Source organism: Staurois parvus, unplaced genomic scaffold (assembly GCF_062004578.1).
Source record: "Staurois parvus isolate SC_StPar_1 unplaced genomic scaffold, SC_StPar_1.0 ptg000120l, whole genome shotgun sequence".
Taxonomy (NCBI): domain Eukaryota; kingdom Metazoa; phylum Chordata; class Amphibia; order Anura; family Ranidae; genus Staurois; species Staurois parvus.
The window spans coordinates 285,639-298,959 of record NW_028317916.1 but is presented as its reverse complement, the minus strand read 5'-3'; positions in this window follow the sequence as shown (position 1 = coordinate 298,959).

Sequence of the window (13,321 nt, the reverse complement as noted above, 5' to 3'; positions counted from 1 at the left end):
GCAGTAAGCACAGGGCCCACAAGAGGATGTCGGGCCCTCAGGCCACCCTCATGAAGTCTGTTTCTGATTGTTTGGTCAGAGTCATTCATACCAGTGGCCTGCTGGAGGTCATTTTGTATGCTCTGGCAGTGGTCATCCTGTTCATCCTTGCACAAAGGAGCAGGTTCTGGTCCTGCTGATGGGTTAAGGACCTTATACGGCCTTGCCCAGCTCTCCTAGAGTAACTGCCTGTCTCCTGGAATCTCCTCTATGCTCTTGAGACTGTGCTGGGAGACACAAAAAAAACCTCCTGGCAATGGCACGTATTGATGTGCCATCCTGGAGGAATTGGACTGCTTGTGCAACCTCTGTAGGGTCCAGGTATCGCCTCATGCTACCAGTAGTGACACTAACCCTAGTCCAATGCAAAACTAGTGAAAAACAGTCAGAAAAGATGAGTAGGGAAAAAAATGTCAGTGGCCTCCAACTGTAAAATCATTCCTGTTTTGGGGATCGTCTCATTGTCTCCCATCCAGTGCACCTGTTGTTAATTTCATTAACACCAACGCAACTGAAACTGATTAACAACCCCCTCTGCTACTTAACTGACCAGATCAATATCCCAGGATTTTAATTGACTTGATGCTATGCTTTGATTAAAATGTGTTCCATTAATTGTTTTTGAGTAGTGTATTTAACCACTTACACCAGGCACTTATACCCCCTTCCTGCCCAGGCCAATTTTCAGCTTTCAGCGCTCTTGCACTTTGAATGACAATTACGTGGTCATACAATGCTGTACCCAAACTAAATTTTTATAATTTTGTTCACATAACTAGAGCTTTCTTTTTTTGGTGGTATTTAATCACCACTTTTGTTTTTTTTTTATCTTTTGCTAAATTAACAAAAAAAAAGACCAAAAATTTTGAAAAAAAAACAGCGTATATTGTTTTTTCAAAAAATGTTTACCTTTCATCGAAAAACACAAATGAGGCATGCATTATTCCTTCAAAATGTATGGTATTTATCTCATGAAACTGATTGGTGTTTTATTGCATGACGTCTTATCCAGTGGGTGTTACTTATTTTCTGGTGGACACTTTTGAGGGACCTTGAAGAAGAAGGAGTGCTGGCAGAGAGTCTTCATTGGGGTTGATTTACTCAAAAATCCTGTTCACTTTAAAATTGATTGTTCACTTTGTAAAGTGAATGTGTCTTGTGCTTAATAAATACGCTATGCTCATTTACCCAATCATAACCAAGGGAAAAACCCAGATATTTTCTTGCACATAATCAAATGAAGTGAACAGATCTTCATTTTATTTACTTAGCTCAGTGAACATTTACTTTAAAAAGTGATTTCTTACTAAATCAACTGCACTGTCTTCAATAGCACTACACTTTGTTTTGTTGTTAGTTTTAGGAAGCAAAGTAATTTGTGTTTTAGATTTAATGATCTGTCAAACCGTGCAATGTGTCATAGTTTAGAGTGTGATAAAATGATTGTAAATTTCACTTTTTTTCTCTATACAGCAGGGCTTAAAATTTCGAGTCTAGACCTACTAGCCATGCACAAACCTTACTCTCCACCAGTTGCCCCACCCAACCTTGCCCAGGTCCATCTCCAACCCCACCCCTGGCCCGCCCCCAACCCCACCCCAGCCCTGCCCCCAACCACAGCCACTTAAAGCTTATGAAATTACATTTTTCTTTAGAATAGAGTCTAATAGAAAGCTGGTTTACATAATCAAGTCTCATAGTGGATAAGAGGCCAGACTGAGCCTAGAACCTAATTTATGAAACCTATGTAAACATGTATGTGTATTCACAGCATCTCTGTTATTATATTAGAAATTCACATAACACATTTTCTGCCATTAAAGTATTAAAAAAGGACACAACGTGTTAATAACTGGATGTAAGGTCTATCCATAGACATAGGAAAATTGTCACCGAATCCTGGCAAACTGCCAGAGGCATCCCCTGGTGACCATTTGTTACATATACTATGTGTATGTTCATGTCACTGATGTGTAAAGGTATGACACCATGTCTGGTGAAGACAACTCAGTATTCTAAAAAGCTTGCATTAAATTATATTAGGTTAGCTAGCAAAAAGGTGTTGCTTACATTTTCACATCCTTTCTACTATCTATGGCTAACGTGGCATATTATTATTACCGTATTGAGTACAGACACCAAGAGAAAGCAGTATGCAAGTTTTCAGGTACTACTAAAAGCTATACAACATGTACAATAGGGTGTTTAATAAAAGATTAAACTTTATAAAAACTGTAGGAGTAGAGGATGGACCTCTAACCGTACACAAAGAATGTACAAATAACCATACATAAACTGAACAAAATTTCCACAGACCATACCCAAAAATACTTCAAGGACCCCCAAGGCGGTGGAGAGCGAGCCACTCCTTGTGTCCCCCGCGGCGGTGGAGAGCGGACCTCTCCTCGAGTCCCCCGCGGCGGTGGAGAGGGTGTCTCCTCTCAGCGGAGGAGAGCGGACCTCTCCTGCACCTGTCCCCTCAGCGGTGCTGCCAGTGTAATAGCGGTGCTGAAGAAGCCAGAAACCGGAAGTTGGAAACTGGAACTCGGCTTCACAATGAGGCTTGGAGTGCAGGTGCAGCCGCTCCATCCATCATCTGTCCTCGCCGCTCGCCACACAAGAATTTCTCCTCGCATTTGGTGAGTGGGCGAGTGGCTTTTTCAAGCCCTGCTATACAGTATACTATATAAATGGCACTGGTTAGTATAGTTTTCACTGGTGATGTGGTAAAGTTCTAAAGGTAATGCAAGGTCCAACAATAAAGTACAAAATAAATTACTAAATGCAGGTACCTGTGGCTCAAATAAAGCTGAAAATTGAGGATAAAAAATGAGAAGGATGCCGTCAGGATGCAGCTCATTCATTTTCAGCTTGTTGTCAAGGAAAATATTTCTTGTTTCTATTGCCTGCAGTATTTTGCTAATATCTTTAATCCATTCACAGGTGCCTCTTTGTATTTGAGTGGAAAGGAAAATTATAGTTGGAAAGCAATTTATTTAATAAACTATATTTAGCTGAACATTCTTAATACACTGTATCAAAATAATTTAGAGTTTCATTTTCATGATCCAATTTACCTAAATTCTTGTTAAAGCTCTTATTTTCTTATGGTATTCCTGGGTAATTATAATGACATTACCACAAAACCCTAGGCAATCACCTACACACAGAGATTAAATATAGATTTGTATGTTAACTGTTTTATCTTCCAGAGGATTGAAATTATGTACAGCCAATCTTGTGATTTACACACATTTTCCCCACTGCAAAACCTGATAGAAGACATATGGAGCTCCAAATTAAACAATTCCTATTTGTGTTTTAGAAAATCAATTTCCTATGTCATATCTTCACCTCCATCCTCCTCACTGGGTGTTGAGTCAGCATCGTTGCTTTTGGCAAATGAGCAGAGAGCTGATGTAACAAACAGTAACGCTAAACCAGGAAGTAGCAACTTTCTAGCAGAAATGTCTTTAGCATGGCTGGACAAAATTACACCTGGCAGGCAATACTATAAACATAATAATGTATTTAACCGCTTAAGGACTGCCCACAGTATATTTACTGCTACAGGGTGGCCCCTATGTGCAGGATCACATATATATATACTTGAATCTGCATTTCCGGGTAAGGGGCACTCGCCCTACTTGCACCGCCCATCGCGGCCCCCGGTGATTACCCGCCGGCGCCCGATGATTATCGGTAATCACTGACAGAGAGGAGGGCTGCATTGTTTACCAACAGCCGTCCTCCCTGTCAGTTTGGGCACACTGCTCTAGATGGCTGAGCAGAGCCATCCAGAGCAGTGTGCTTACACCCCCCCACCCCCTAGTAAAACAATCCCATCACACAGTTAACCCTTTGATTGCCCCTCATGTTAACCCATTCCTGCCCAGTGCCATTAGTACAGTGTCAGTGCTTTTCTTTAGCACTGATCACTGTATTGGTGTCACTCGGGATGTCAATGACACCAAGTCAGTTCCCCCCAGTGTCAGAATGGCCGCCACAGTCCCGCATTCCTGCTATAAGTTGCTGATCGCTGTCATAAGTTGCTGATCGCCACCATAAGTTGCTGATTGCTGCCATTATTAGTATAAAAAAAATTCCAGTATCTATGCCACCACTTGTAAACGCTATAACTTTCACGTAAACCAATTAATTTACACGTATTGGGATTTTTTTTTTCAGCAAAGATGTCGCAGAATACATTTTGGCCTAAATATATGATGAAATTAGATTTTTTAATTTTTTTACTGGACATGTCTAATAGCAAAAAGTCCAAAATATTGTTTTATTCTCAAAATTGTGGGTCTATTTTTATAGTGCAAAAAATAAAAAATGCACAGGTGATCAAATACCGCCAAAAGAAATCTAAATTCGTGGGAAAAAAAGGGTGCAAATTTAATTTGGGTGCAGCATTGCATGACTGCGCAATTGTCATTTAAAGTAACGCAGCGCCGTAATGCAAACTGCTTCTTTAACTGTTTCCTGACCGCCCTATAGCAGAAATACTGCTACAGGGTGGCACGGGTGTGCAAAATCACGTATATATATGTGATTCGTTCTCCCGTGGTTTTCATGCCCCTCACAGATAGCGTCAGATTGCCCGTTAGTACACCAGTAATCACATTTAACCCCTTGATTGCCAGGAACACGCTCATACACAATAAACTTCCATTGCTAGTATAGTGTCTGACCGGATCAATATCTTTGATCAGATCAGCACTATACCAGCGTTCACATTAGTATAGTGTCCCCAAAAAACACAGCATTAGCGGGATCAGCCCCCCCCCCCTTCTCCCACAGCAAATGCAGTATCAGTAGGTCACTGTCACTTGATACATTGCATACAAAACCACAGTGTTTGCAGAATCAGGCCTGATCTCTACTAGCACTTGTCAGTAAATTTTGATGACTCTCATATGCAGCAAAGTGCCAGTACTAGTGTCGCTCTACCTTTTGGTGAACTGGCGAGCACCAGCGGCCTAGTACATCCTGGTCTTTTACATACCAGCACTGCAGTATCACTTGGTGATGTGGCGAGTCCCATAAGTGCAGTACAAGCTGGTGGTGGAAAGCACAAGTATTGTCCCGTAACCATCAAGAATTCAAACACAGGCCCGTAGAGCCCCTAGTATCCTTCCTTTGGCAGCCCACAAATTCTGCAGCACCCGTAATTCCCCCATTTACTGCCCAACCCAGAATTAAGGTGGAAACAGCAAATGTAACTACTCCCCTTGATTTTTTGGAGCTGTTTTTCATGGAAGATCTCCATGCATTGATTGTGGATCAAATCAATTTATATGCACAACATATGCGCCGACCCAAATTCAAACCTTGTCACACCATTCGCATTACGGTTTCCGAATTAAACTTTTTTTTGGGCCTAACCCTCAACATGGGCATTACTAAAACAAATGAATTGCGGTTGTTACTTTACATTACTTGTAATGGATTGCTTTGGACCAGGGCTTACCAAATAATTGCTTTGCAATGACTAATAGGAGATGGATAGCCTAATACAAGTACAGAAAACAAATCTTAAAAAAAAATCTTAAAATTAAATCTTACATATTTCATATACTTGGAATTATATGTTACAGCAGAGATGGAGTTTTCTTTTAATATTTTATTTGAATGTACTATTATTGGTTTATTTAGCTAAATTATCAAAAATAAAATGAATGCCCCCCAATAAAAACCGAGCATATACTGTCCTAATATTAGTCCTTACCATAGCTCTAACCTTAGCTCTAGTCTAAAACTCTATATCTTAACCCTGATCTTTAATCTAAGCACTGTTGCTAGTTTACCTCAGAAAAAAAATATTCCTTGTTTGAAATCATTAATGCTTTCAGAACAGCTATAACAGTATATGGAGCTATACTGATTGATTTTACTAAGAGTTCGCTCAACCATGTAATTTCAGTGACAATTTAATCACAGCAATAATATAGTGCAATGAGTTAAAATGATAAAGAAATGATGTCTTTGATTATCTTGAATATTTACCTGTAGATCTATCTGAGCTGCAGATGATCAAGCAGTTTAGGAATCCCAGAAATTCTGTTCTAGAAATGTCAACATCTACCTTGACATGTTCCATGTTGATTGGATTACACTAACAGTGTGGATTTAAGCTGGGGTATGATTATGACACTGAAGATTTGGCTGCAATAAGGTACAAAATGTCTTCAACATTACAGAAAAAAATCTAGTTAGATGTGAATATTACTAGCTAATGGGATAAATGAGAACCTTCACACACAGAAATAATAACTAATGAAGCTAATGAATTATATAATTCCCTGGGAAACGGAGAAATCTGCATACAGTACATGCCGGAGAATATAGAGTTTGCAACTTGCTTTTGAAAGGGTCATGCAATTAAATATTTACAAGCTTCTTTATAAAGCATTTTGGAAGCACTGGGTGTAAAATGGTTAAAGCTTTTCTAAATAACAGAGCAAAAATTTAATATATTGAAGCTTACCAATTCTTAGATATGGTAGCTAAATTATTTTCCATTTTCCAGTCTGTTTTGCTTTTATTTTTAACTGGTAATCCTGTAAACAACCGACCTCCTTTCTCTGAGTAGCAATGCTTCCTCCTCCACTATATATTTACAGAGGAACCCATGAGTGCCACCCAGGCTGATCTTTGAGCATGTCTGCCTTTGTTTGGGGGGGGGGGGGGAGATTAGTAGTTTATAGAAAGAATATAAGATAAAATTGCTTTCAGTTCAGCTCACAGGAATTGATAAGGACACTGAATTTCTGGAAAGAGCAACAGATATTTACTTTACTTGCTGAAAATGCTTTTAGCCTGAAAAAGTTAAATTAATGCAGGCACTGCATCTAAGGGCAGGTAAGCAGCAATTTATTAAGTTTTTGTTCTTGGGTTTATTAATCCTTAAAGATCACAATTTAAAGACATGCACATTGCACAACCATTGTCTTAATATGAAAAAATGTACTGTGGAAGATCTATTTCTATCAAACTATCTTAAATTGGGAATAAAGTATCACTTGTACCTATATATTGTATATTTATTAGGAATTAATTTAGCATTCTTCCACTATTCATATAATTTCTTGCTAAAGTCTGGAAATTATTAAGTTTATTTAAATTGCTCTTATAAGAAATTGCTGCCTTAGATTATTCATGTAAAGACCTTAAACAAACTCAGTTCAAGTACTCAGAATTATTTATGTGAAGGACATAGACATCATCGGAATATGAATTGTAAATATTTATTAATGGTTCATATTAAAGTAGATTTCAACTGAAGGTACTTCACCTTCTGTCACTTCTAAGTATCTAGGGGATGATTTCAGTTATAGTCTTGTCAAATTACCTTTTTGGATACTGAACTCCCTAAACACAACAAAATAGAGACAGAAGGTAAGAACTAATGATGCATCATTATTTGAAGCTATCAAGTTTGCTGAATGTGTTCTGTTGTTAAATTCTAGATTAGTACAATTATTTTAAACATCTTCTGAAATGTTGTGGGATTCTGTATGTACAAGAACACCAAATTTTGAGAAAAAAAAAAATCTATACCTTAATCAAACGAAACATTATACTATTGGACATTTAGATGAATACCCAACACCTGATTAAGTAGCTTTAATACAATCTGTATTTTTGTGTACTATTTAGAGTCAAAGTGTCAGCACACAGAGTAATTGAGGTGAGACTGGTAGATCTGTCTTACACTAGACTGAATAATGTATACTTTATCTCCCTGGAATCCAACTTCCACTTTCCCTAGACTATTATTATTGATAGTTAAAGTGGAGCTCCACCCAAAAGAGTAAGCTCCACTTTGCGGCCTTGTCCCCTGCTCCCAGTCAGGTATTGTTACCTTTGGGGAGTGGGTACTCAATTTTGACAGGTAGCTGCTCCCACTTCGCCTAGGTGATCAGAAGAAGAAGTTCTCCTCCCCCTGTCCCACCTGCCCTGCACGCTTCTGGGACATGAGAGAGGTCCCAGAGGACTGCGGGACCTTTCACAACTTTTTTTCACCAAAGACTAGAGCTCCACTTTAACCTCTAAATCAATATTTATGGGTACGATTATTTTGAAGGAGTTCCACACTCTCCCTGATATTTTGTTTATTTTTATTTATTATTTGTTTAATGCTGTGAACTGTCTGTAACCTGCCAAAATTGATTACATTGTTGCAAATATTAGAATATGGTTTTAAATGGGATAAGGCTGAACAGTCAGTATTAGAATATGAATTTAGTATTTTTTATAAAATCACCAAGAAAGCAAACATTTACTGTATGAAGTGTTCTTTCAGGAAAACATTTCGAAAGTGCATGCAGACAGAAATTAGGATATTGATGTAAAGCAGGGGTGTCATGGGCATAGCAATGGGGGTCACAATGGTCACCCTACTCACGCTTCAGGGGGCTCAGGCAGCAAGAGGAACAGGGACAGGAGGGGTGGCCTGGGAGTCATTTGCTAGATTTTCAGCTGTATTTTTCTGCAGCAGCTGAAAGCTTGTTTCTCCTCCTCCTCCGGCCGGCACTCAGCTGCTGCAAGAAAATACAGCTAATTGGGCCGTAAATGCTGCTCTGACCAACCCTCTTATCCCTGTTCCTCTTGCTCCCCAGGGTGTTGACCAAATCTATAGATTCTGAAATACAATATTTCTCTGATATGATTTGGTAAATTATAAGTTCTTACCCCGAAGTGAAAGGTTTAACACAACAACCAAAATGTATTGGTGAATAGTATGGAGCTCGAAACTAATACAAACAATCTATCTAGTTACATAAAAGAAACATTATTAAGAAAGCTTAACAATAATTACCATGTAACTCCACTGTTCCATTCTCTTAACTGGTGTTCCAAAGAGAAACTCTCACTCCATCTAGTGTGCATTGTTATAGGCCTCTCCTCCATTAGTTTTCATGGAGTAGCTCTGATTGGTTGGCACATCTATTTCCTTTCATAATTGACTAACTTCAAATCCCCTGTATTTAGCATACACCAACCCCCATTAAGGCAAATCTTGGCACACCCTTTATGGAATTTAAGTATGCCAGTTAATTACCTTTTCCTGGGAAATTAAGTATTCATGAAAGGCTGGCCACCTTCATTGCATAGCTAAATGAGGGATCCTTTGAAGTGGATATTTGTGAAGCCAACAGGTTTGGGTCCCATTGTTAGAAAAACTAACTCTGGCACTGAACCATCTAAAAGAGCATTCTCAGTAAAGGAGTGTCAAGACTTCTGTTACACAGTAAAGACGGTGTAATTTATAGAATATTCCCTCTGCCAACTTAAACCTTCCCCAACTATCTGTAGAACAGCGATTTATGGGAAGATAATTTATACACCCACACTGATACAGCTCTAACTGAAATATATTCATAATTACAATATTATTTACAGTGGTAATGGAGATTTCACATAAACTCATTATCTAACAAGGGCCCCTGTGTGCTCCCCTGTTCTTCCTCTCTCCATCCCTTCAGTGCTGCAGGCTTCTCCCGTCAGCTGTTGCAGGGGATGTGTCAGGATGGAGAGCAGTGGAAGGGGCCAGTAATTATGCAATTTACTAGCCCCTTCTTCTGCTTAACCACTTGCTGCCCACTGTATATTAATTATACAGCCTCAGGGTGGCTCTCTGCTTCTGAATGGGCATCCCTGGGCATCTTCCCATGTGCGCATCTCCCGCACACCCCTAGGAGCATGCACTGAGAATGCTCTGTAAACTTTGTGTGCCTTAGACACAGCAGATCACAGATCAGTGTACAGGGCCAATTACAGTGGCCCTTTACCATGTGATGGCTATGTTCAATCACAAATGTAAACAAAACAGGTCCTTGCCAGAGTCCTTGCCAGAGACCATGTGTGAGGGAAGAAGAGCCAAGATTTGTGAGGCAAGCACTGAGTGTTTACTTCACAGTGATTTCACAGTGTTTCACAGTGCCTCACAGTGTCACACAGCAGTGCCTATCATTGTCCAGATCATTGAGGCAGCCTCATCAGTGCCCTGGTTATCAGTGCCCATCAGTGCAGCCTCAACAACACACATCAGTGCAGCCTCATCAATACCCATCAATGCAGCCTAATCAGTGCACATAAGTGTAACCTCATCAGTGCATGTAAGTGCAGCCTCATCAGTGCCCAGATCATCCGCATCAACGCAGCCTCATCAGTGCACTAATCATCCACAGCCTCATCTGTGCCCTGATCATCAGTGCCCATCAGTGCAGCCTCATAAATGCACATCAGTGCCCTGGTCAACTATCACAGCAGTAGAGTGTCACACGAGCCGGTGTACACCATGTTTAAAAAAATCTACAATAGCAAGGAGGCATTTCAAATCCTCAGCATAACAGACAAGAGCAGCTAGGAGCTCTCTCTGTCTGATTCAGAGTAAGAATCTGAGAATGTAGTGGGCCAGTAACAGAATCAGAGGAGGAGGAAAGGGTGCTCGTAAAAGGATTAGGCATTCTGGCTAGGAACAGGCAACTACCAGTAGTGCTGTGATGAGCACCAACAGTGCACCAGGTATGACTTCCTCTAATTTAGGATCAGCTAATATCCCCACTTTTACTGTACAGCCAAGTGTTCAGGCCAACAAAATTTTCACAAACTTATTTTTTTTATCTGATTTATTCCATTTAATTGTGGACCAGTGCAACCTTTATGGCTGACAATACATCACCAATAACCCAAATTCAGTGGGGAGTTCAAAATTTTTTTGGGCCTTACACTAAATATTGGGCTCAAGAAAAACTACATGCTAACTGGTCCATCCACCCCATTCATCACACTTCCATGTATTCTTCCTCTATGGCAAGAACACAATATGAAATGATCACTGTGTTCAACCATTTCAGGGATAAAACACGATGCACTCCATAAAATCATCCTGGATATGATAAACTTTATAAACTTCATTCATTTACAATTTGTTTTACTGAGAAATCTTCCCAGTTGCATTTCTTAGACAAACACTTCTGAGTTGATGAGCCATTGTCCATCTCACTGGTAGGCATCAAGTAGTTCATCCCCAGTAAAAGGGCCACATATGGGGTGAAGCTGAACAAGCTGTGTGAAAGAGCCATTCCCTGTGTACGAAGGAAAGGACACCCAGCTGCAACCCCCTGACTGCCCAAACTATATTGGGATCAGAGGAAAAGTAATTTGAGGCCTTGCATTTCCACTGTTCAATAAGGGGTATCATCTGTACGTAGATAACTATTACACCAGCCTGCCAATTTTCCGCAATGTTTATCTAAAACAAATACAAGCATGTGGCACAGTGAGAGCTAATAGGAAGGGCTTCCAACAAAGGCTGGTGATTACAAAGCTACAAAGAAGGGAGTCAGTGTTTGCTACGAAGTGGAGGGACAAACAAGATGTACAATATATATGATTTCTTCCATCCACAATGACACCTCCATGAAAATCCAAAGATAGAATGGTCCAGTTCAGAAACCCAACTGTATACATCAGTGTAATCTGTTCATGGGGGGTGTAGATTAATGATCAGATGATACAGCCTTATCTAGCAACAAGAATAACCTACTACAGGTACAACCAGGTTTCCATTCAACACTTCAATTTTGCTATGTATAGTTCCAATGTTATGTATCAGAAATGCACTGAAAGACCTGGATCCTTTCTCTGATATCAGGAGGATATTGTCACTGCCCTTGTGTACCAGGAAGGCTTTCCACCAGATAGCATTCACTCACATGCAGTGAGCAGACTCCATGAAAGACATTTCCCAGATATAATCCTTCACAGAGAAACTGTCCCAAAACACCAAAAAAGTCAGGTATGCTCCGGGGGGAGAGTTAGATGCAAAAAACATTATTATTGTGAATGTAATTCTGAATTCCTACAATTTCCCTGCATCTAATGTCCATCTAATGTGCTGACCATTTGCCATCATACTGATCATGCCTCTGTCTGCCACCTGAACTGATCATGCATCTGTCTGCTACCTGAACTTATCATGCCTCTCTCTGCCACCTGAACTGACCATGCCTCTGCCTCTGTTTATCAATAATGCCTCTGCCTGCCTCCTTACTTGTCAACCATGTTTCTGCCTCCCACCTGAACTGACATTGGTCTGTCAATCGACCATGTTTTTAATTTGCCTCCTAGACTGATCTTTTGCCCTGCCACTGCAGTAGTGGGGTTCAAGATAACATTGGGGTCTCACGTATGTGAGGGGGTTCAGAGTAGTGTTATGAGTAGAGAAAAACTGTTTTTGTTTTCCTCTAAGTTTTGTAATTCAGGATCTGGAGTCTGGAGGCTTCGAAAAGTGTTGTCTGGTGAAGAAGACTCTACCCCTGTTCCATGATCTTCCCTGCCCAAGGCCCTAATCCTGACATTTCTGAATGCTGCTGTCTGACTCTGAACTGACCAAGCCTCTGCCTGCTGTCTATACTGACCCTGGCCTGTTTATGGACCATGTTCCTGCCTACTGCCTGGACCAACACTTTGGTTGTGCTGACCATGTCTCTTCCTGCTGCCTGCTGCCTGTACTGATTCTGGACTGTTCATGGATTATGTTCCTGCCTGCTGCCTGGATGTCAGCCTGCTGCCTGTACTGCCCATGGCCTGTTTATGGATCATGTTCCTGCCTGCTGCATGGACCAATCCTTGCTGACTTAACAATTCCTTTGGCTGTTACAGGCAGCTGCTTCATGGACCAATGCTTTGCCTGTTTGCTGCCTGTCTCTGCCTGGCACCAGTACTGACCCATCTACATGTCCCACTGAACCTCTGTGGACAAATGCACTATTAAAACCACAGGTAATCTTTTGTTTTATCCCTTGTTCAGCCTCCTGTACTTCCTGGCCAGTGAACATAGTATTGTGCTATGGGGACAGTAGGTTAGGCTTGTTTGTCTTTTAAGATCAGGATTTGCTGTAGGTGAGGCTACACTATGCTATATTCCCTGATTGCTCTTACAGAGGCGACCATTACAGCACATTGTTTTCTATACAGTGTTTGTAGACTTTTGTGTTACACAGGTTGCAATGTTGGGTGCATAATCAGTCCAGGCATTGAAAAGGTCTTACACATGTGGTATCCCCATGCTCTGGAGGAATAGCAGAATGTATTTTGGGGTGTAATTCTAATTATGTTCATTTTTTTTGTTAGAAATATTTTTTACATGCACAACTTTATGTTAAAAAATATACGTTTTCATTTTCTTTCCACATTTTACAAAAACGTGTGGCGAAAAAAACATGTTCAAAAAACTCATTATGCCTCCTAGAAAATACCAATTTAA